The sequence below is a fragment of the Lissotriton helveticus genome, chromosome 3_1, assembly GCF_964261635.1.
Source record: "Lissotriton helveticus chromosome 3_1, aLisHel1.1, whole genome shotgun sequence".
Lineage (NCBI taxonomy): Eukaryota > Metazoa > Chordata > Amphibia > Caudata > Salamandridae > Lissotriton > Lissotriton helveticus.
The window spans coordinates 1,677,563,524-1,677,587,685 of NC_136061.1; the positions used below are offsets into that span (position 1 = coordinate 1,677,563,524).

The 24,162-nt window shown below is 46.7% G+C and overlaps 1 protein-coding gene across 6 annotated transcripts in view; it reads left to right on the forward strand.

Moving 5' to 3' along the window:
* Window positions 1–24,162, forward strand: part of LOC144823717 (histamine N-methyltransferase A-like) — a 181,450-nt gene that overhangs the window by 24,593 nt on the left and 132,695 nt on the right. The gene's annotated exons all lie outside the window — the stretch shown is intronic.

The window sequence follows — 24,162 nt, forward strand, 5'->3', positions numbered from 1 at the left end:
TTGTGAGTTTCTCGAAGGGCTTGAGGTAGAGCTTGCCTCCGGTTCAAGAAGTCTCAGGAACAGCAAATATTTCAAGCTCTTCTGCCCTCAGCACTGGGGACTGTGTGTTTTGTGCTGCGACAGAAGAAATGCAACTCACTGATGTCTACCACGCCGCTGTCAACTCCGTGTCCTGAAGGCAACGCAGAGGGCACAGCAGCAACGCCGCATCCCGACCCTGGTCTCACGATGATGCCTGCTGATGCCGCCACTGAGCCACTGCTTGCACCGCGACCTTTGGGCACCGCACTCCGTACTGCCTTGCTTCACGCTGAAGCCTGGGCAAAGCAGAGAGCACCGCCGCAATGCCACACCGCAGCCCTGGTCTCACCGGCGACGCCTTTTAATGCCGCCACTGAGCCGTTGCTCGCATCCCGACCTGTGGGCACCACACTTCGCACCGCCTTGCTTCACTATGACGCATTGGCCTCCCTGACGCTCCCGCTCCACGCGGAAATCGATGCAGCTGCTTGCACCATGGTTCAGGGCACGGCTCGTAAAGTTACACAACACATCGCCCTCATCCCGCACCGCAACCTTGGCCTACCGACGCTGGCACCATCCACTCCTGTTCATGAGCCGGACGACAGCGCTTCAGCAACGACGGTGCTGCAGCTTGCACCGTGACCTGCCAGCCCCACGATGAGCACCGCCTTCACCTCGCACCGCAAACCTGGTGTCACCGACGACGCCATCTGACGCCACCACAGAGCCGATGCACGCACCGCAACCTAAGGGCACCGTATGTCACTGCACTTCGCACCGCAGCACCCGATGCCTGCCGATGTCAGCGCTCCTGATCCCAACAGAAAGGAGCTTGACCTGTAATGGGAGTGACTTCAAGGGCCTCTGCACCCTGCATTTCAAACAGGTACTGTTTGCGGGTCTTCCCGACACCGTAGCTGGTCCGTGATGCCGGGAACAGCCTAAACTGTTTGGATTTGTTTGCTCACGACGCCGTGATAGCCCCGGACGGAGCTATTGACATCAAAGAACTGTTTTTAAAGCATATTTTGATAACTGTAGATTTTTAAGTACTGTATTGTGGATTCTTATCATTTTTGGTCTTGTATATAAAAATATTGGCTATTTTTCAAAACTGGTGTGGTGTCCTTTTGTAGTACTTACACTGTATTGCTGTCAGTTATGTGCAAATGCTTTACACACTGTTTCTAAGATAAGCCTGACTGCTCGTGCCAAGCTACCAAGGGGGTGAGCGGGGGTTATTTTTGGAGTGTAACTCCCTTATCCTGACTAGAAAGAATGGTCCCTATTTGAACAAGGTGCAAGCCCTTGCCACCTAGAGACCCCCATTTCTAACACTGACTGATATCTTAAATTCACTGCGAGTGTTGAAATTACCTTGGCTCCAGTTTGTCAATATACTCCTTGAAGATTTGAGGTTAAGTGAACTGTGGTCAGACAGGGGGAGTATCAATCTGTCTTCGAGTAAGCTCATTAAATTGCACCACTGGGAGTGTGAATGGGGAAAATTGCACCGTTATCCCAATTTAGGGAGATAACCCTGCAGTACTTGGAGTTCAAATCAGCTCTCAGTTTAGAATTGTTTTCTATTACATGAATCCTCCCATTGTTAAGTAACTTTTGTTTGGTTTAGATTGAGTACATTGCCACTCGCCAACTTGACAAACAAATGGAAGCACAACCCCCCTAGGCAAGCCAATTGGTGTTTTTGCAGTTTTGCTCTCGAAACTGAGGCCCGTTGTCTTTTCTTTTGCAAGATGTATGAAAGACAAAGAAAATTCTGAATCCTACACCTTTGTAGGCAACTGGGGGTTAGATAATACAGAATTGTGCTAATGATCTGTAACTTGAATTCTAACCCATGGATCCTGTTCTTGGAAGCAGTTTGGCCTTTAAGAAGTTGGAAATCAAAACATGCAATCCAAGTGTTGAGCCAGATATCCTGGTTGGCTTTTTTTGAGTATCTTTGTCATATATGCTCCAGCTTAGTATGTATAACCCAGTACGTATTAGAAATTTGGCTCTGGCCTTTACTAAGCATTAGCACTTTATCTCGATAATCAATTGTAGGCAATGAAATGTTGCAAAAGGATCCTGGTCCCAATTTGTATCTAGTATACTGCGGGTACTGGGGTTCAAATTGCTGTAGTGCCATATGGATGTCTAAAATATGCCCCCCTTTCAGGCCAATCAAATACCTAATAACCCCAGGTTGTTAGAGCGAAACAGTCTTTGTAATTACCTTGCTGTATAATGTTTCCTGCATAATGGTTTGTGCATAATGGTTGACCATTTTTTTATTGCTTTTTTTTACATGTTTTAATTATACTGCTGCCAGAAACATTTGTGGAGATTTCATAATAGGTCTTCCAAATCTGTATAAGATAAAGTGTAAAATTGTCCTAACACGGAGCTCAGATATTATATTGTTGGACGCCACTAGGGAAAAGAGTCCCCGTTTAATATCAGCTTTGAAAGTTTCCGACTAACATGGCAGGCCAGGATAGGTTTTCATCAGAGTTTTACTTGCACCTGTTTGATCCACCATTGGTATGTTTTATTCTAGCCATGATGCTTGTGTGCATATTCATTGAAATGAGTTTAACTTTTTACATATATTGTATTTGTATGTAACTTTTATGGCCTTTGGCCAAAATAAAGCACTTTTTTTTACTTTGACTTTGAAATGGCCTCCATTACCGTTTATTTGAAAAAGATTGCTGATGTTGTGAGGGTAGAGCAAACAAGCATTTGCAATGCAATAGGTATCACATAAACAAGAGTTTAAGCTATTGGCAAAGCAATAACCAAAACTATGGCAAATGCAAGACCTATTGCATTGCAAATATTTGTTTTATACTAATGCCTATGCAGCGCTTTCACATTCAGGATGGACATGCCCCTTTCTTTAGACAACCCACATCTAAAGAAAGGGGCCTGTCCGACATTAAAGTGAAACTGTGGCATGGGGGCTTTGACAAAAAAAAGCATGTGTTTGTCAAGTTGACAGACAGATTTATTTTTTGGGGTGTAAAAGCGCCCATGCCGCGCTTTCACTTTATTGTCGAACACATACGTTTCTTTAGACGCGGTTTGTGTAAAGAAAGTGGTGCAGCCTCTATAAATATGAAAGCGCTGCATGGGCGCTAGTAAACTAAATAAATAAGTAAATAAGGACATCTGCTAAATGTGGACCAGGCTGCTAAACTAAATAAATAAAAAAACATGTCCGTACCAAGGAGGGACTAACAAGCCTAATAACGACTCGGAAGCCAGCGTTTACGAAGGACAGTGACACAAGCCACTTAAAAATATGTGCGAAGAGTGAATGGGGCTTCAAAGACATACGCCACTACTGCATGCCTTGTAGCAGTGCAGGCGCTGCCCAGGCTCAACCTAAAAACCTTGGGAATGAAGGAACAATTGGAGTAAAGTACATTGTTCATCAATAAAAGTATATAAATACTGGATTATACTTGTCCAGTATTATTTAGAAACAAAGCCATTTTTATGTAGCTTTTTTTCCCACTGTAACAAAGGTATTTTTTGATAATAACAAATGACACATCATATTTTTAATTCACAGACCTAAGGTGTACAGCAGGGGTGCGGGGGGATGGGCGGGTGGACACTGAACCAGCAGCTCACTGCCTCAGCTAACCTGTGGTATCTGTGGTACTCCAAAGACAGAGGAGTACTCAGGGTATGGTATGATAGCTGGGTACTCTTGAGTGCATGCGGCCAGGGCAGCACTCTACTTTGTAGGTGCTAGGGCTGGGGTAGGCCTGACTGGTACCAGCGGAGAAGTAATAAGACACAATCACTCTTGTGCTCCAATCGTGCCGTCGGTCACATGCACCGACGTCACCCTTTATTAAATACTCCCCGGTCCGTGCCCGGCCGAGGGAGTTGAGTGCAAACAATGTATTGTAGTGGCCGGGTGGCTCACCACATCCCATCCATCCAACCTAGAGATTTGAAAAAATAAGGTTCAAACAAAAATAAATGTCATCAGTCTCACAATTTCCCCAGAACCGCTCAGGTACTTGATATCCGGCACCACATTGGTCAGGCTTCCTCTGGGAGACCTTAGCGCACTAAGTCCCTGAGCCGAGTGCTCGTGCCGGGTTGTTGTGTAGCTCGTAGCGAGGGTGTCTGCCCCGTTCTTCTCCACTCTCGGCACCCGGTTGGTTACTATGGCGACTAGGGGCAGGCCTAAGCAAAACAAAAGGGGATGGCCTACTTTGCTCGGCCACCCCACTCGGTCTTTCTCCTTCCGGGGTTGCCCCCGCTGTCTGGCTTCGTTCCCCAGTCACATCTGCTTCCTCCTCTTTCCACACTCCCACCTCGGGCTCTGGTTCGGCCCCTCTCGGTCTTGGAAGATTCCTAAACCAGGGCATGTTGCGGGTTCCCTTTCTCATCCACCCCCTTCCACGGATCAGGCTCAAACGGTGTGTGAAACTTAGACACTGGGTGTTGGTCTTTTCCCACCACATAGTCTCCGACCTGGATATCAGCCAGCCGGGCCCCTCTTTTCTTGCTAGCCTGGTCATTGTTCCTTTGTCGGCGGGCCTGAGACTGCTCCACATCCAGAACGGCAGGTGTCCAGGATTCACTGCTAGGTACGCTGTCACACACAGCTTGTTTGAGCAGGAGATCATGAGGCTCACATTTAGTCATGTAATCAGGCGTTTGACGGTAGGCCCTCAGAAGCTGGTGTAGGCTTGTTTCCAAATTGATGCTCTGAGCCACCCCAATCCTCAATGCTTTGTTTAATGTCCTCATAAAGCGCCTCACAGTGCCATTAGCCTGCGGCCCCTGAGGGGTTATTTTCCGATGCCATATGCCATGGAACGGTGGTCCATTGTCCGTTCGAAGTTCCACAAGCAATCCCAGCAAGGCAAAGGTCTTCCCCAGTGCCGGCTGAAGGTGTTTAAAGGCCGTCGAGGATACTAACTCCACTACGGGAAATTTCGAATGGCTGTCCACCAACACCGCCATCTGCCTGCCATCTGTGAAACTCCCAAAATCCAAACTCACTCACTCTCAAGGTGACATGCTTGGACCTTCGGTGATGATTGGTGCTTCTGGGGGGTCAGCTCCTGTTATTAGGCACCCATGGCACCTCCTTATTTTGTCTTCCACAAGCCTGTCCACCCCCGTACCATACTTTAGTTTGCAGGATGGCTTTGGTCTTCTCTATTCCCTGGTGCCTTTGGTGTGCCAAGTCGATTGTGCAATCACGGAGGGTGGCAGGTATTACTATCCTCGATCCCCGCAGGATTATGCCATCCCCTGCCACGCTCAGTTCTCCTTGGCACCTCCACACAATTTAATAGTACTCCTTATCTTCGACAGACCTTCGGTCATTCCCACTGAGAAACCACTTCCACTGGTGATCACGTAGCATGCGGGCAACTGCCTGCAAACATTCATCTTCCTGCGAGGCCATTCTGATATCTTCCAGCCGCAAGGCCTGGGGGCGGGCTTCTTCCAGCAGCTGCCTCACGAAACCTTCCACACCTTCATCCACTTCGGGGCCTTAGACCCCACTCGGAGCCATAGGGTGTATTGACAGATAGTTGGCCAGGTTACTTGTTCCTGGACGGTACACCACCTCAAAGTGGTACTGCTGGATCTGGTCAGCCCACCTCTCAATTTGCAGGGGCCCGTTTTGCACCATTCATGCAAAGAGGCGTACCAGTGGCTTGTGGTCTGTCCCTATGGTAAAAGTGTGTCCACACAAATAGATGTGAAAGTTTTGACATGCCCAACGGATGGTGAGGGCTTCTCTCTCAATATGCGCATATCGGGTTTCCACCACTTGAGTGCCCGGCTGGCTTAGGCAATGGGCACCCACTCATCCTGGTCAGACCTCTGTGGAAGCATCGCTCCCAGTCCCACTGGGCTAGAAACCATTATCAGCTCCTTAGTCGCTCCCAGCCGACAGTACGCTACAGTTGCCCCTTTCGGTAAGGCATTCTTGATGTCAGCAAATGCTTGAGCCTCCTTGTCTGTCCACTCCCACCCAGTGTCCTTTTTGGTGAGCTGCCTTAAGGGTTCCGAGATGGTGGCTAACCACGGAATGACTCGGCCACAGTAGTTTGCCATTCCCAGAAAGCTCCTCACTTAGGATGGTGTTTGAGGAATTGCTGCTGTTCTGATAGCCTCCACCTTGGCCGGATCCACCTGCAGCCCTCGGGGGGAGAAACGATACCTAAAGAACTCCACCACGGTGGTATAGAAATCACACTTCGTTTGATGAAGGGTTAGACCTTGTTCCACCAGTTGCTGGAGAGTCACCCTCAACCTCACATGGTGTTCCTCTAACGACTTCAAGAAGATGAGAATGTCATCACTGACATTGATGACTCCCACTAGGCCAGATAAAGCTTCCCGCACAGCCTCTTGAAGCACCTCTGCCGTCCAGGATACCCCAAAGCTCAGTGTTTTGAAACAACGTAACCCTACATGGGTGGAGAACGTGTCGATGTACCTGCTTTCTTCCGCCTACCTCAGTTGATGGTACCCTGAGTTTAAGTCCACTTTGCCCCATTCAAATCTGTCAAAATCTCATCAATGATCGGGGTGATGTGCCTTTCCCTCCAGATTGCATTGTTCAGGAGCCTCATGTCCACGCACAGCCAGATGGCTCCAGATTGTTTCGGCTTGGGTCCTATGACCAGTGGGGACACCCACGGTGTGGGACCCGACACCTTTTCAATAACTCCACCTCGTTCCAGATGGTCCAGCTCCGCTTCCACCAATGGTCTCAGATGAAAGGGTACCCTATAGTGGCAAAGTGCGACAGGCTGGACTGACTCAACGATGTGCAGCTGGACCTCTACTCCTTTCAGGCACCCCAGTACCTGAAACAGCTGAGGGTGACTGATGTATGTGTTTTGCGAACATCACCAATCCTAGATCTTCGGCCATATGGCAGCTGAGCAACATCTTAGGTGTGTTGTGTTAGACTTAGCATCTCTACTTATCGATATTTGGAGATAGCACATTATCTTACTTTAGCGTTTTTCTATGATTATTGCAGTATTTGATAACCTCGGACGGTCCTAATACACGGAGATTACTTTGCTGCCTGCAGATTATTCAGCAGGAGTTGAGGTGAGCAGTGCTTGGTTTAAGTGAAGGGTTTTTTTAAACACAATTTTCAGAGCTTAAAGACACATGTCCAATTACGTATTATGTTTTAAACAGGATACGATACTTGCTCTGAGTTGTATATAATGCGCATCATAGCAGCTCGTGTTTTCCACATTACTACGGGTAAGAACCTTTTTTGACCTCATTAGCACGCCAAATCACATGGGTTAGGAGAGGCACACAGCTGGTGTCGTTGAGTGGTTAGATAAACACAGAGAATCCAACAAAAATTGGAAGGGAAGAGAGTGATCAACGAGTGTTGAAGCACTCAGTGTTTTGTAAAATACCCCTCACACACCAAAAGGCCCCTTGGTGTCATGCTTCATCATCGGGGTCTTCCCACCCCTCTATCGGGATGCGGCGTGCTGCGACCTACGACTACGCGGGAGCACTAGTAGTAATGACTATGTGTGGTGTTGGGTGTGTGGGGTGTATTTAGTTTAAGTGAGTGGTGGGATGTGGTGAAAAATTAAAAAATACCTGGCGCATGAGTTGAAGGAAAAATTTATTCTGAACTCTGGCTGGTATTATTAAAAAGAAGTGCAATGTGAGGTCAGGGCTGTTGTATTAGGGAACAGGACCTCTGGTGTGCGTTGTCGACATGTTTCGGAGCCAAGCTCCTTCTTCAGGACGGGGGCACGACCTCCCCACCTTACTCACGTTTTTTTAAATAAAAGTGTATTATACAGAAAAGTGGCAAAAAATAGGCTAAGTGTGCCTACAGCGGTCTGCTACAAGTACAATGACCTGTAGAAAGACAAAAAGGGAGAAAACAACATTGGTTACCCTTGTAGCGGGTAGTTCAAGCAGGTGCAGTCACCTGGAACCTCACCAGAATGCTTGTTTTAAAGCCTGTGGAAGGAAAAGGACTCACAACACATACAACATAGAACACACATGTTTGGTACTTAGAGTTATTGTTGGTCATACTTATGAAGCTTGCTTGTGGGCTTCATGAGCAAAAAGAACGTCTGGGGTGTTGCTATTATTGCAATCTGTTGGGAAGAATGATGCAGGTTTTAATAAATCATTCTTACTCACTTAGGTTTCAGAAGGATGGTCTTTTTCAGGTCGATCTATGGAATACTCACAATGACAGGACGCTATGGACACCGTCTATCCCCACACGCTGCTCCGCTGGTTATGAAGTGGTAAACCATTGGGCATGCTATTTATACCCTGTTTTCTAATTGGGCGGAAGCATCTGTGTTACCTAACATGGGTGTTCCGCTCCATGTTAATTGACAAATGCCCATGTTTGGAGCGTCCGCCAATTAGCCATACATCATGCTTCTCTGTCCGTCATGTAATGACATGGAAATAGCGTCTTGTTATTCTCCCCGCAAGCGTATGGAAAGTGATCTCTCGCGCATGCGCAGGATAGCGTTTCCAGCGCATGCGCGTTTGCTTCTGGCACTACTGAAAGTCACTGATTATCGCGCATGCGCATCAGGACTTTTAGCGGTCCTTTAAGTACTTTCTACGAATCTCTTCGGATAAATAACTGTGTCAAATGGTGACAGCGCTGGTTTTATAGCTGTTCATTGCAGCGGTCCTTGAAGTATCTACTATGAATCTCTTCAGATAGATAACTGTGGTAATGGTGACAGCGCTGGTTTTTAAGCTGCTCATTGTGATAGTCTTTATTTCTGAGATATTCATTATTTGAAGGTCTATTCTTTGGCAAAATTGAAAGAATGTTTACTGATTACTGGTTAATTGGGTCCAAGGCACATCGTCATTAAGCCCAATTAAATGGGTTCCAAGCCTGAAAACCCATCTTTGTTCCTTCTGGAAGAGCCCGGCTTCAGAGGGTAGTTGCTCTATAATTGTCCAGTTGAGGTCATTTACACAGTGTCCTGCAGTTAGGTAGTGTGTTGCCATTTTCGTTGTGCTCTTTTTACAGCGCACATTGCTCTTATGTTCGTTCATTCTTGTTTTTATGGCCCTCGTTGTCATACCTACATATTCAAGGTTGCAGGGGCACTTGATCAGGTAGACCACGTTTTTAGTATTGCAATTGGAAAATTTTCTTTGCTCCCAAGTTGTTCCATTACGGAAGAAAAGTTTTTTACTTTTCTTGGTCAGGTGGCAGCTACTGCAGTTCCCACAGGGAAAATGACCCTGGATGTCAACAGACGGTTGCGTGACTGCTGTTGTTGGTTTTGGTCTTGTATGTACCAACATGTCTCTCAGGTTTCGTCCCCTTCGGTGAGCAAACATAGGTTTTTCAAAGTTTAGGTGACCACATGTAAGTATCCTCCAATGTTTATTCACAATTTTTGATACTTCATTGGACATGGTGTTGAAAGTTGTCACACATATCGGTCGTTTGTTCTCCTTGGGTTCTTTAGTTCGATCCTCCAGTAGGGCCTCTCTGTTGTTATTCTTGGCCCTTTTTAATGCTTTGGCAATGATTCTCTTGGGGTACTCTCGTTGCGTTAGCTTCTCATTTCTAATTCTAATTCTAATTTCTTTCATTATTGTGTATGACACCAATCAACTGAAAATGTTAATATTGCTGTTACATATCTACTTATTGTGTTGTAGGTTTCCTGTGGAGATTACATCTGTATATTTTTAGCTACAATGGACCTCCCACATTTCATCCCCTGATGAAGGGTTCAAGTTGGAATCCGAAATGCATTGGGATTTCTCTTTTATAATCTGTTGATTGTATCATATGCTTTAACTCTTGATATTGCACAAGGAACGTTTTTTGTAAATTAAGTTATGCATTGTAATTAAGTGCAGAATATTGTTCTGTTCGAAGTATGTGAATGGATTGCACACATTGTTGTTATAAAACAAGAGATATGATGGTATGATAAAAGTACATGCCTTTGAGAGCGTTTTGATTATTTTGGGAGTATTTTGATTAATATATCGAGACATTATTGTGTCTAGTGCTGTGCTCCACTCAGGTTGTGGTTTTTCCACAGCCTTCTTTTTGATTGTTCAATTTACAGAGAGACTGGTGAGTTGTATCTCTCCTTCAAGTGGTAGCACGCATATTGAGTTAAAATCGTTAAACTTTATGACTCACTTAGGTTTACTACAAGAAAAATTAGGTGTGCAGGGTCACCTTACACTTTTATAGCTGAGCTACGAACCTGTTTGATCACATGTTTAATAGAACCTGGTTGCGGTGACCCTGTCTTTGTACTTCACTTCAGCATCGATTACCCACTGTAGTGGAATCGGAGTGGTCCATCCATACGTGAGATCTTTCACCACCATCGGCATCAGACGGGGCATTGGTCTGAGCCTCCTGTACTGATCAGCATCCAATATATTGACCGATGCCCCGTGTCAATCAGTGCCCGCATACACAACTCCCCATCCCACACTTGGCAGGTAGGCGGTGGCCTTTTGGCAGTATTCACCCCCAGATGTGTGAGATTACAAAAACGTTATCCTCCTAATCCTCGTGGCTGGCAAAGATTGCCCCCTGTCGTCCACCTCTTCTTCCTCCTGCACCATCTTGGCCGCCTTTGCAATCAGTTGGGCCCTGGTCTCAAATGCTCTGTTGACCATAGTACAGGTACTGGCTAGCTTCTGCAATCTTGGAAAGTACATATCAATCGACTCCTCCCTACGTTGTTACGCTTGCCGTAGTTTGAAATGTTGATAATCTGCGTTAATTTGCGGATCAAAGTAGCGATTCAAGGCCTGTATAGCTTTGTCATAGTCACCACTGTTCCCAGTGTCAGGCAGATCTTGGAATAGATCATAGAGCTCATCCCCACCCATCAACAACCACAACGAACTCTTGACTGTGTTGTCCGTCTCCCGAGTGCCGACAAAGAAGTTCTCCAGCTGCCCCAACCACTTCTTCCAGCGCGCGGCCGCAGTCACGGGATCTGCCAGCTGACTGAATTCTGGAAGGGTCTTCGCGGCCGCGTGACCCAGCGTCCCTCCTGCTGTCCTTGTGTCAGCCGTTTTTTCCGGTGAGTCCGGCATTGCCTCCGCTTATTACATGCCACACTCTTCTTTTGAGCAAGCACACACGTTGCCTACCTGCTGGTCCTATTCCGGCAATCCAGGGCCCCTGTTGACCTCTAGGCGCCTACCAACCACTTCCGCTCCAAGCACGCTCCTGCCGCCCGACCTCCAACAAGTCCAGTCCGCGTGCAGGAAATGAGGTCGCTTGCGGAGTCCGATCCCATCCTCGTCGCCAATGTGGTACTCCACCACCAGAGGAGTACTCAGGGTGGTATGGTATGATAGCTGGGTACTCTCAAGTGCATCTTAGGTGCTAGGGCTGGGGTGTGCCTACCTGGTACCAGCAGAGCAGCAATAAGACACAACCACACTTGTGCTCCATTCGTGCCGTCAGTTGCTTTTTGGCACTATATTCACTTTATTCTTTAAAAATTCATATCACCTGATCTACTCATTCGATTTATGTTGTTTTGAACTTGTTTTATTCATTAAATTCAGCTCCACTCTTTTAACTTGGTGAGGGATACTCTTTCTATGGTATTTTCATAGTGTTTCTGTTTGTGGTTTTGCACAAATACTTTACACATTACCTCTAAATTAAGCATGACTGCTTTGTGGCAAACTACCAGGAGGTTGAGCACAGGTTAGTTTGGGGTTTACTTGCGCCTTACCCTGACAAGGATTGTGATTCCTGCGTTACCAGAGCTCACACCCCAGTTAACTAGAAACCCAATTTCTCACATTGGTGATCAGAGGTGAGGATCAGGACTTATGTTTGCTCAGTGCCATATAGTGATTTGGTGTAGACTAGCATCCCATATCTATTTATTTATTTATTTAAAACATTTATAGAGCGCAACTGTCGCCTGGCAGGCATCCTGGCGCTGGGTAGCTTACTCCTGAGAAGGAGACAGTGGGAGAATGTTAAATAATGATGGGGGGGACTCTAGGGAAACAGCCAAGTCTTTATTAGTTTTCGAAAAGGAAGGAGCTGTGAAGTATAGCGAATGTCAGCAGGCAGACTGTTCCAGAGCTTTGCAGCCGCCACTCGGAATGATCTACCCCCGATCCTGGCTCTCTTGAATCTGGGCACTATTACAAGTCGAGCGGTAGCGGATCGAAGAGCTCTGGTTGGTGTGTACCAGGTGAACATCCGTTGTAAAGGGATAGGTCCTAGCCCATGTAGTGCCTTAAAGACCAGGCAGAGAGACTTGAAGGCAATACGCTGCTTCAAGGGAAGCCAGTGCAGCTCAGCTAGAGCAGCAGTGGTTGAGGATCTCCTGGTCCATCCAAGTGCCAGTTTGGCTGCTGCTGATTGGACGCGTTGGAGTCGGTCCAGCAGTACCAAGGGGGAGTCAAGCAGGAGAGCATTGCAGTAGTCAATGCGACTAAGGATGGTACACCTGACTATCTGTGCTCTAGCGGATAATGGCAGTAGTGGCAGGATTTTACGAAGTGATCGCATACTGTTCTCGAAACCTGTGTTTCCATGCTCAGCTTATTATTCAGCATGACGCCCAAATTCCGAACACTGGCCACAGGTGGCGGGTTGTCCGAGTTTTCCGGAAGCCAGAAATCAGCAGGCAGAGGGCGAGGTACGCGGCTGGCTGGGTAGAACAGGACCTCGGTTTTCGAGGAATTAAATTGAAGGGAGTTATGATGTAACCAGCCAGCAGTATCTCTCAGGCAGTCGTGGAATGCTTCTAAAGTAATAGAGTTTTCGCCCTCCCAGGAAACAATAAGCTGGGTGTCATCTGCGTAGTTTACTGTGGTCATGTGATGTGATTTAATAAGAGAGACCAGTGGTAGTAAGTAAACATTGAAGAGAATCGGACTGATAGAGGAACCCTGGGGCACACCGTGAGGGACTGGGGAGAAGGCAGATTGATAAGGGGGAAGGGATACAGCCTGTTTCCTGTCGCTGAGAAAAGAGTGGAACCAGAGCAGGGCTGAACCATCAACCCCAGCCGCTCTCAGCCTCTCTAGCAGGATCACGTGGTTTACGGTATCGAATGCGGCAGACAGGTCCAACAGGATCAAGGCCACCGCCTGGCCCCTGTCTGCACGCATTCGGAGTTCTTCCATGGCCGTAAGTACAGCTGTTTCAGTGCCATGGACTGGACGAAATCCAAATTGGAAGTCGTCCAGAACGTGGTTCTGCTCGAGGTGAGATGACAGACAGGTGCTGACCCATCGCTCCACCACTTTCGCCGGAAAGGGCAGAAGCGATATGGGACGAAAATTAGAAAGGCATTCTGGATTCAAGGATGGTTTTTTCAAAAGCGGGGTGATTAACGCTTGCTTCCAGGGGTTTGGAACTACTCCACTACGGAGAGATTGGTTACAAATCCTCCGCAGAGTGTGGAATAGCTCGTGCCCGTAAGCCTTCCAGATTTTTGGGGGCAGTGGGTCAAGAGGGGACCCAGAGGTAATGCTCAGTGCCAGTCTTTCAAAATCTGCTTCAGGAATCTGGGGGAGAGCCAAAAGACTTTCCCTGATCGAGCCGACCGGACTAGGGGTGTAGTTTGTGGGGCTGAGACCAATTCAAGTTTTAAATTCTCCCTGATAAGCCTTTTATGTTTTTAAAAAAAATCATTCCTACTCTACCTGACTGTTTGTGTCTGTGGGCCCGTCTGCAGGATTGGAGTTTGAACATGCCAACTTGGAGAGCTACTATGTGGCTGAACTCAAAGAGTTTTGCCAGGAGAGGGTGCTGTCTGGCAAAAGGATCACCAGAAAGCAGAGCTCCAAAAGGCTTTGAGGGCATGGGCAGAGACCCACCATTCGACAGGCACAATAGATGTCCAGCAGGGAGAGGATGATGTGAAGGGATCATAGAAGGAAATGCAGGATGCCTCCAGGATTGTAGATCCATCCTCGTACAGGAAGCTTTGTGCTCTCTTGTAACTTGTTCTAAGAGGAGCTGGCAGAGAGAAGGGAGCAGTGAGCATTTAAACTGCAGTTGGTCCAGTTGAGGATAAAAGAGAAGAAACTGGCCATCGAGGAAAGGAAACTGGCCGTAGAGGAGAGAATAACTTTGGAGAGGTTGGCACATCAGAGGACCTTAAGGGGCAGAACATTAAAGCCAGGCAGGCAGAGAAGAGCAGTGAATGTGGTAGCATTTCTACAATTCCCGCTGGAGACAAAAGGTTTCATATTCTTAAAGGTATGGTGCCTGACTTTGTTTTGGGGAACAATATCAATAAGTGGTTTGAGGCTTATGAGATTACTTTACAGGTGCACAGGATCTCTAAGCAGGATTGGAGGGCTGGTCTGTGGACTCATATGCCTAGCAAAGGGAGGGACACACTACTGACCCTATGGAAGAGCAACATGATGCAGGATCTCACCATAAAGGAAGTCCTTGTCAGAAAGTATGCCTTACCCTAGAGAAGTACAGGCAGAAGTTTAGCGACAGTCAGAAACTGGCCCAATAGACCTAGGTAGATTGTGTGGATTCCTTTTGCAATGCACTGGATGGTTGGGTGAAGTACAGTGAAGTAAAAGATTATTAGGGTCTGCACAGTTTGATTGAAATGGAGCACATGTTCAGATCTGTGCCAACCCTTGATTGATAGTAAGCTCACTGACCCCAGGAAGCTTGCTAAGGAGGCAGACCACTGGGTCAGCAGCAGAGTCCAAAAGAAGGTATCTGGGAGGATCATGACAACGGTGGACAGGATGTCCACCAGAAGAAGGAGATAAACAGAAACAGGGAGTTCTCTAAAGGTCTCCAAACCTGCTCTAAGGTTCACGACGCACAATCCCTGCATGAGCATCAGAAGAAAAAATAGTTTCCTGGCAATAAGTCATCGTGGGATTCACCACTTATGTGCTCCAGTGCCGGCAGGAAGAGCACTTCAGGGGGGATGGCATGTGTCCCAAAGAGTCACATCCCTCCTCTGGTTGGCAGGCACGGTGGTTGGGTAGTGTAGTGCTTGGGGAGGAGCTAGTTCCTGTTAGTGGGGGGGGCAGTGTAGAGGTTTCCTTAGTGTCACTGGGTGATGGGGAGATGGTTCAGAGAACCCACATGTCTAGTAATACTAATTGGGTCACCATCAATAGGCAGATGCTGTGAGAGAGGTGAACAACCTTTACAACGAAACTATTACAACGCACTACCATTACAACGCGGTCATTACAACGCAAACCATTACAACGCATTGCGCTGGGGGGCGCTCTAGGATAGGGAATAAGTTTAATTTTCTATCCAACACCTTCCCTAGTGTCCACGGGGACTGGAGTTGGAATAGAAAATTATACTCACCACTATCCAGCACCTCTAAAAGCTATGCGTTGTAAAGGTTTGCGATGTAAAAACCGCGTTGTAAAGGCAGGCGTTGTAATAGCCTGTGTTGTAACGTCATACATCCGTGAGAGACACTGTAAAAACAACAATTGACGGACAGAATGCAGAACAATGTCATACATTCACCCCACTACAGAGATCCATCGTTTTTTATTTATTTTTTTATGTTTATTTTTAGGCCCAGATCCCTGTACTGGGGTGAATGTATGACATTGTTCTGCATTCTGTCCATCAATTGTTGTTTTTGCATTTGTCACACCGAGTGGGATGGGTATGCTCAGATGTGAGTCCCATGCTCTCCACACCACTGGAGTCAAGCTATCCAGGCTGATGACGGCTGATAGCCAGAAACCGGTCCTTGGATGCTTGATTCCGGTCCAGGAAAGACATGGCTTGGCAGTTCGGGCTGGACTGTTCCCATGAGGCACAGGGTCAAGGCTGATTTGCATATGGCCATGTCTGACCTGGGGTGGTGTGGAGTGCAAAAAAACGATGGATTAGGCCCAGATCTCTGTACTGGGGTGAATGTATGACATTGTTCTGCATTCTGTCCATCAATTGCTGTTTTTGCATTTGTCACCCTGAGTGGGATGGGTATGCTCAGACGTGAGTCCCATGCTCTCCACACCACTGGAGTCAAGCTATCCAGGCTGATGATGGCTGATAGCCAGAAACCAGTCCTTGGATGCTTGTTTCCGGTCTAGGAAAGACATGGCTTGGCAGTTCAGGCTGGACTGTTCCCATGAGGCACAGGGTCAAGGCTGATTTGCATATGGCCATGTCTGACCTGGGGTGGTGTGGAGTGCAAAAAACACGATGGATTTAGGCCCAGATCTCTGTACTGGGGTGAATGTATGACATTGTTCTGCCTTATGTCCATCAATTGTTGTTTTTGCATTTGTCACGCCGAGTGGGATGGGTATGCTCAGACGTGAGCCCCATGCTCTCCACACCACTGGAGTCAAGCTATCCAGGCTGATGACGGCTGATAGCCAGAAACCGGTCCTTGAATGCTTGATTCCGGTCCAGGAAAGACATGGCTTGGCAGTTCGGGCTGGACTGTTCCCATGAGGCACAGGGTCAAGGCTGATTTGCATATGGCCATGTCTGACCTGGGGTGGGGTGGAGTGCAAAAAAACAATGGATTTAGGCCCAGATCTCTGTACTGGGGTGGATGTATGACATTCTTCTGCAATCTGTCCATCAATTGTTGTTTTTGCACATGAGAGACACTGTAGTCAACCTCATAACCATCTGATGTCATCTGGTGCCCTCAGAGCAGGTGGCCTCTAATACATTCAACCATGCTGTTGCAGCTGACAACCATGAGAGTAACTATCCAGTAGGTCCGGATCCCTTTGAGTGGGGTCTCTCATGTTCATACAGGGCAGTTCGTACATGCCTGTGGATTGTCTGCTTGGCAATGACCAGGAGAAAATAATCTGGGGAAGGTAGTGGAGCTCAGGTAGCACTTGGACAGCTAGGATTGCCTTAGTGGGTGTGCCTGACCACACTGTCCATGGATGTCCGAGCGGGTAGTTAGGAGGACCTAGAACCTGGACAAATCACCCAGGAAGGGCAAGGGGGATGGGAAACACACTCCTAAAACTAATGGTTGGGAGGAGGCTGAACCTGAGCGGTATGCCCCGAAGCCTACAGATAAGGATGTTGCCTCCTCGTGGAACCTACCTGAACTTGCCAACTGCCAGTAAGAAGGGTGTCCTGCCAGGAAGGCGTTCTGGAAGGTGCAGAGGGAGTGTCCTACTCCTGTGGGCCTTCAGCAGCAAGTCTAGGCCCATACTGCAAAACAGTGGTCTATAGTGGAGTGACTTGTTGAAAGCCCCCCTGTTCTATAGGAAATCTCTTGGTTTTTATAGCCCGGTCTTCAAGTTTGGCTAAAATTATCTTGGAAATGATCTTTAGTGAGATATCAAGGAGACTAATAAGCCTATAATATATGGGGTCTGTATCACCCCCTTTTTTTTAGAATAGGTTTCACTATTGACCCTTTCCAAGAAAAGGGGTAAAGGCCGGCGTGGCAATTGAACTAAATAAGAATATACCTTGGCCCACCAAATAGTATTCGTCTTAATTATTACTGCTGGGATGTTATCAGGGCCAGCGGCTCGGGAGAGCTTTACTCTCTCGATAGCGGCATTTATTTCCTGTATTGAAAACCATGTCACTGGAATTTGTCGCCCAAGATTTTTATGGGGTCTATCAGAGCCGGAGGGTCCCCTGTATAGGTCTGTCAAATAAGTAACCCACTGAGCTTCTGGAATCTTGCAAACAAGTGTGCTCCGATTTTGATCACTAAACTATTTGACCTTTGCCCAAAACTTTTGCTGATCCTTGAGGAGGATAATTTCCTGCATCTCATCCCACTTACTACGGTAGAATGCAGCTTTTTTTTCATCTGCAAACAAGATTTATATTTAAGTTTATGTTTGACCAGCCCTGGGAGGCTAAGGGTCCTGGGTGACACCTAATACTCCTAGCTCTCTGTCTCACCTGTTGTTCAACTTTCGCCAATCAGAGTGGATCCAGCCCCCAATCCCCTAGGGACAGGATTCTGCCCACACACCCTTCACACATATGTTTCCTGTGATGCAACCCAAGACATGTTGTACTATATTGTTGTACCACACAATAATATCATCAACATAAATAGGGTGAATATCAATCTTCTCCTCTAGTTGAAGGGTGGCTAGCTGTTGGAGATAAGTGTGATCCAAACGCGCAGAGAGCCTACGCGAATAGGACATTTCTAGAGGAAAAACCCTCTCCGGGGACACTGGCTCACACAGGTCAAGGACTGCAGTTATTGGCCAGTGATCGCTACCCTCATATTTTTCCACCTCAAAACTCTTAAAAAGGTTGAAGTGCCAAAGAGATGTGAATATCTAATCAATAGGGCCTAAAGACTGGCTCTTCAGGAAAGTTACTGCTGCTGTTGAATCATTTTTGAATCGTCTGTGTAAAATAAATCAGACCATGACTCACCAGCCATTAATTCAGCACTTTAACCTCCTTTTTAATGAATCCAGGCGGAAACTGTGCTGCGGGAATATTATAAGAATCTAAAGCTTCCTCCAGCTGCAGGCCCAACTGTATAGGGAAGAGACGAGCATTAATATCCCCTGACAATATTATCACTGCTTCCGGATATTTTGCTACCAGATGCTGGAAGGGGGATTCAAATGATTCCAACCAGCATTTCATTTGCAGATGGTCTTCTTTATGAGCATAGACATTTATAAGTAGGAAGTATCTGAGAACATTATTCTTCAAACCCATTTCAATCACTGAAAAGTGCAGACCGCTTGAAACATTTATAACCTCTAAAGATCTCTTGATCACCTTGGTAGATATTCGCGTTAGAACACCAGCAGATGCTTTCCCCTTACCCCGGGTCTGGACTTTACTATTCAGTATCATAAAACCTTCTACTGAGTGGGATGGGTATGCTCAGACGTGAGTCCCATGCTCTCCACACCACTAGAGTCAAGCTATCCAGGCTGATGACGGCTGATAGCCAGAAACCAGTCCTTGGATGCTTGATTCCGGTCCAGGAAAGACATGTCTTGGCAGTTCGGGCTGGACTGTTCCCATGAGGCACAGGGTCAAGGCTGATTTGCATATGGCCATGTCTGACCTGGGGTGGTGTGGAGTGCAAAAAAACGATGGACTTAGGCCCAGATCTCTGTACTGGGGTGAATGTATGACATTGATCTGCATTCTGTCCATCAATTGTTGTTTTTGCACATGAGAGACACTGTAGTCAACCTCACAACCATCTGATGTCATCTGGTGCCCTCAGAGCAGGTGGCCTCTAATACATTCAACCATGCTGTTGCAGCTGACAACCATGAGAGTAACTATCCAGTAGGTCCGGTTCCCTTTGAGTGGGGTCTCTCATGTTCATACAGGGCAGTCCGTACATGCCTGTGGATTGTCTGCTTGGCAATGACCAGGAGAAAATAATCTGGGGAAAGTAGTGGAGCTCAGGTAGCACTTGGACAGCTAGGATTGCCTTAGTGGGTGTGCCTGACCACACTGTCCATGGATGCCCGAGCGGGTAGTTAGGAGGACCTAGAACCTGGACAAATCACCCAGGAAGGACAAGGGGGATGGGAAACACACTCCTAAAACTCTAATGGTTGGGAGGAGACTGAACCTGGCGGTATGCCCCGAAGCCTACATATAAGGATGTTGCCTCCTCGTGGAACCTACCTGAACTTGCCAACTGCCAGTAAGAAGGGTGTCCTGCCAGGAAGGCGTTCTGGAAGGTGCAGAGGGAGTGCCCTACTCCTGTGGGCCTTCAGATGCAAGTCTAGGCCCATAATGCAAAACAGTGGTCTATAGTGGAGTGTCTTCTTGAAAGCCCCCCTGTTCTATAGGAAATCTCTTGGTTTTTATAGCCCAGTCTTCAAGTTTGGCTAAAATAATCTTGGAAAAGATCTTTAGTGAGATATCAAGGAGACTAATAAGCCTATAATATATGGGGTCTGTACCACCCCCTTTTTTTTAGAATAGGTTTCACTATTGACCCTTTCCAAGAAAATGGGTAAAGGCCGGCGTGGCAATTGAACTAAATAAGAATATGCCTTGGCCCACCAAATAGCATTCGTCTTAATTATTACTGCTGGGATGTTATCGGGGCCAGCGGCTCGGGAGAGCTTTACTCTCTCGATAGCGGCATTTATTTCCTGTATTGAAAACCATGTCACTGGAATTTGTCGCCAAGACATGTATGGGGTCTATCAGAGCTGGAGGGTCCCCTGTATAGGTCTGTCAAATAAGTAACCCAGTGAGCTTCTGGAATCGTGCAAACAAGTGTGCTCCGATTTTGATCACTAAACTATTTGACTTTTGCCCAAAACTTTTGCTGATCCTTGAGGAGGATAATTTCCTGCATCTCATCCCACTTACTACGGTAGAATGCAGCTTTTTTTCATCTGCAAACTTTATATTTAAGTTTATGTTTGACCAGCCCTGGGAGGCTAAGGGTCCTGGATGACGCCTAATGCTCCTAGCTCTCTGTCTCACCTGTTGTTCAACCTTCGCCAATCAGAGTCGATCCAGCCCCCAATCCCCTTGGGACAGGATTCTGCCTGCACACCCTTCACACATATGTTTCCTGTGATGCAACCCAAGACATGTTGTACTATATTGTTGTACCACACAATAATATCATCAACATAAATAGGGTGAATATCAATCTTCTCCTCTAGTTGAAGGGTGGCTAGCTGTTGGAGATAAGTGTGATCCAAACGCGCAGAGAACCTACGTGAATAGGACATTTCTAGAGGAAAAACCCTCTCCGGGGACACTGGCTCACACAGGTCAAGGATTGTAGTTATTGGCCAGTGATCGCTACCCTCATATTTTTCCACCTCAAAACTCTTAAAAAGGTTGAAGTGCCAAAGAGATGTGAATATCTAATCAATAGGGCCTAAAGACTGGCTCTTCAGGAAAGTTACTGCTGCTGTTTAATCATTTTTGAATCGTCTGTGTAAAATAAATCAGACCATGACTCGCCAGCCATTAATTCAGCACTTTAACCTCCTTTTTAATGATACCAGGCGGAAACTGCGCTGCGGGAATATTATAAGAATCTAAAGCTTCCTCCAGCTGCAGGCCCAACTGTATAGGGAAGAGACGAGCATTAATATCCCCTGACAATATTATCACTGCTTTCGGATATTTTGCTACCAGATGCTGGAAAGGGGATTCAAATGATTCCAACCAGCATTTCATTTGCAGATGGTCTTCTTTATGAGCATAGACATTTATAAGTAGGAAGTATCTGAGAACATTATTCCTTAAACCCATTTCAATCACTGAAAAGTGCAGACCGCTTGAAACATTTATAGCCTCTAAAGATCTCTTGATCACCTTGGTAGATATTAGCGTTAGAACATCAGCAGATGCTTTCCCCTTACCCCGGGTCTGGACTTTACTATTCAGTATCATAAAACCTTCTACTGACTGGTCCTCTCTCAGCCAGGACTCCTGAAGGAACACCAGATGGAAGGGTTTCAAACTTTCTTCTAATTCACCACTGTTCCTCAAGTGTTCCAACCCATGGATATTCCAACACAGGATTCTCAAGGTTCCACGCCTCGTTCTAGGGGGAACTAGGCATGGTATTCCAGTCGCCTTCCTCCATAAAATGTCTCAGGGGAGAGAACCTATTACCCTAAACCCATACTGACTGTTTAGGCTGTCAGAATGGTCTATCATTTACTATAACCACACTTAGATCATTAGGTGGTTGTCTACTTTGCCAGGTACATTCGGGCCTTACAGACAGATTGTAGGGTATAGACCGCTCCCATTAGGTAGCAGATAAACCACTATGCATATTTAAGATAGGAAGCTGGGTAGGGCCCAACTGAGGGGCTAATGACGAAGGGCTCTTTTTTGGAGGGCATAATGCTTGTAGTCCTGTCTTGGCTAAGTTGTCTTCGGCCTTAAGCACTCAGTTCGAGATACAGGGTGCGATAAAAGAGACTAGAAACTTCTCTGTCTTGTTTGCCAGGTTAAAACCCAACCAAGGTTATATCCGGTGAGGATATCCCTGAAAGGGAGTGAATTTGTTGAAATATATGGAGAATTTTGAAATTAATCAAAGGTCGAAGTTTCATTGCTTTTTTTCCCTGAGGAGAAATGTCCAACAATAACTCTGAACTCCCCAATAGTGACCTGGGGAAGGATTCAAAAGCAGAAGGGATTTCTTTATGGGATTTATTCAAAGACTGAGTCTTAACCACCTTGCTGCGGGCTGCTTTTGGACCTTTATTATTATCTGAGGGTGCATATATAGATCTGCCACCTTGGGGCCTCGGGTTTTAACCTTGGGGCAAACACTGTTATTGGCTTTCCCTTTTGTACTCAAGGGTTTCTTTTTACCTTGGGCTCCTGCTTGCGGTCACACTTATAGCTTGCAAGGGAGACACTGAGAGATTAGCTATTTGCACTTTATCCAATGCTGGGCACAATGCATCTGTTGCCAAATCCGACATACTGGGTTGCTTGGGGGGTATCTGGGGTATCTTAAACCCTTCCTCTAATGACAGATGGGCTACATTATTAAAATGTTTGAGGACGAAGTTCTTTATTGAAGTAACCAGGGCTGAGTGCAAGGCTTCCCCATTTGATAGAGCACTTTGATCGGATTGATCAGACACCTTCTTCCTTCCTGTTTTCCTTCTTTTACAAAGTCTCCCATGGAATCCACTTTTTGGGAAGCTAAGGAGAGTCATCTTACGGCGAAGCACTGGAGGTGATCTTGGGAGAAGATATTCATTACTGAACCACCATTAAGTAGGTGAGGCTAATATCAAAAGAAAATCAGAAGTTGAACTTACCTCCTTCTTGGTCACACCCCAACTGCTGCCACTGCCTCCTCACCACGTAGTCCAAGGATTTCTTTGCACCCCTTCACAAACTGTTCAAAGGGCTGCATTTAGGACAGTTTTAGTCCCCCCTTTTCCTTTCACAGTGGTAGAGGGGTCATCTCCTTTGTCCAAGTATGGTGGTAGGTATCAAGGAATAGATGGTCAGGTCTAGACGTAGAATTATACCACTGGTCCTGGGGCACATTGCTCTATGTGCCCCCTGGGTTCTGAGAGTTAAGTAGTTCAATCATTGGGTGGCTAACATCCCAAGGGGCAACCTCATACCCCGTCGCGCTATCTCACCCCCAAAGGTGGATCGCTGGAACCCCCTCAAAGGTGGAAACTAGCCCAGCACCATGACAGAAGACCACCAAGGCTGGTGAGAGCTCTGCCGGTCTGGAACGCCGTCTCAGTGCCACACGGATGTGCCGCCGTGTTGTGATCATGTTGAGACTCAATGGACATACGCTGAAGTGTCAACAGAAGGACCACCAAACCAGGTGATACCCTCACTAGCTGGTGACATGCTCCAGCGCTGGGGGACACTGAAAATACTGATGTCATGGAAGCCTGGCCCAGGAGCTACCCTGAAGCAGAAACAGCAACAGGAGCAGAGGTACGGTCCAGACGGACTGAGCGGCAGCGGGCAAGAAGGAGAATAGGCATAGGTATTTGTTTGATAACTAAAGTGACTGTTCTGGTATCCGAAGAACACAGACAATGCAAATCAATATTCATCTCAAGAAATGTCCCATATTACAGTTCAACATACCCCTCCCTAAGATTACAGAAAAGGGGTCACTTAAGCACTATCCTATACGTTATGTCAAAAACGTGACCTATTAGTCATAGTAATTTCATATCCAAAGTAGTCATAACATTGTACATTTCATCAACAATGTTCTTCTTGAGACAGGATAATCAAGCCAAGGTCCTTTTATATATGTTGTTCCATTTATTCATAAATATCAGAAGAAACAGCCAAACATCAGAAGAAACAGCCAACATGCGTTTCGTCAGTAACAGTCCGTATCAAGACTTTCTCAAGGCTCGATGGTTTAACTGGAACACAGTAAGTGAAAAAGAGTTATTGGTGATGGTAAACGCGAAGAAGTATAGAATGTTCCAGACCCGAGCAATGGTAAAGCCTCTGAATCCAATCACAAGGGTCTAGCACTATCGAAGACCCCCAATGCGCTAAGAGCACCTGTCTCGCCGCAAGTAGCGCTAGGGCTATCTGCTTACCTCTCAATGATTTCAAGGAGAAGGACTTAGAGTTGGGAAGTCCCAGGAGTGTATGTTTAGGAACTCGTGGCACTG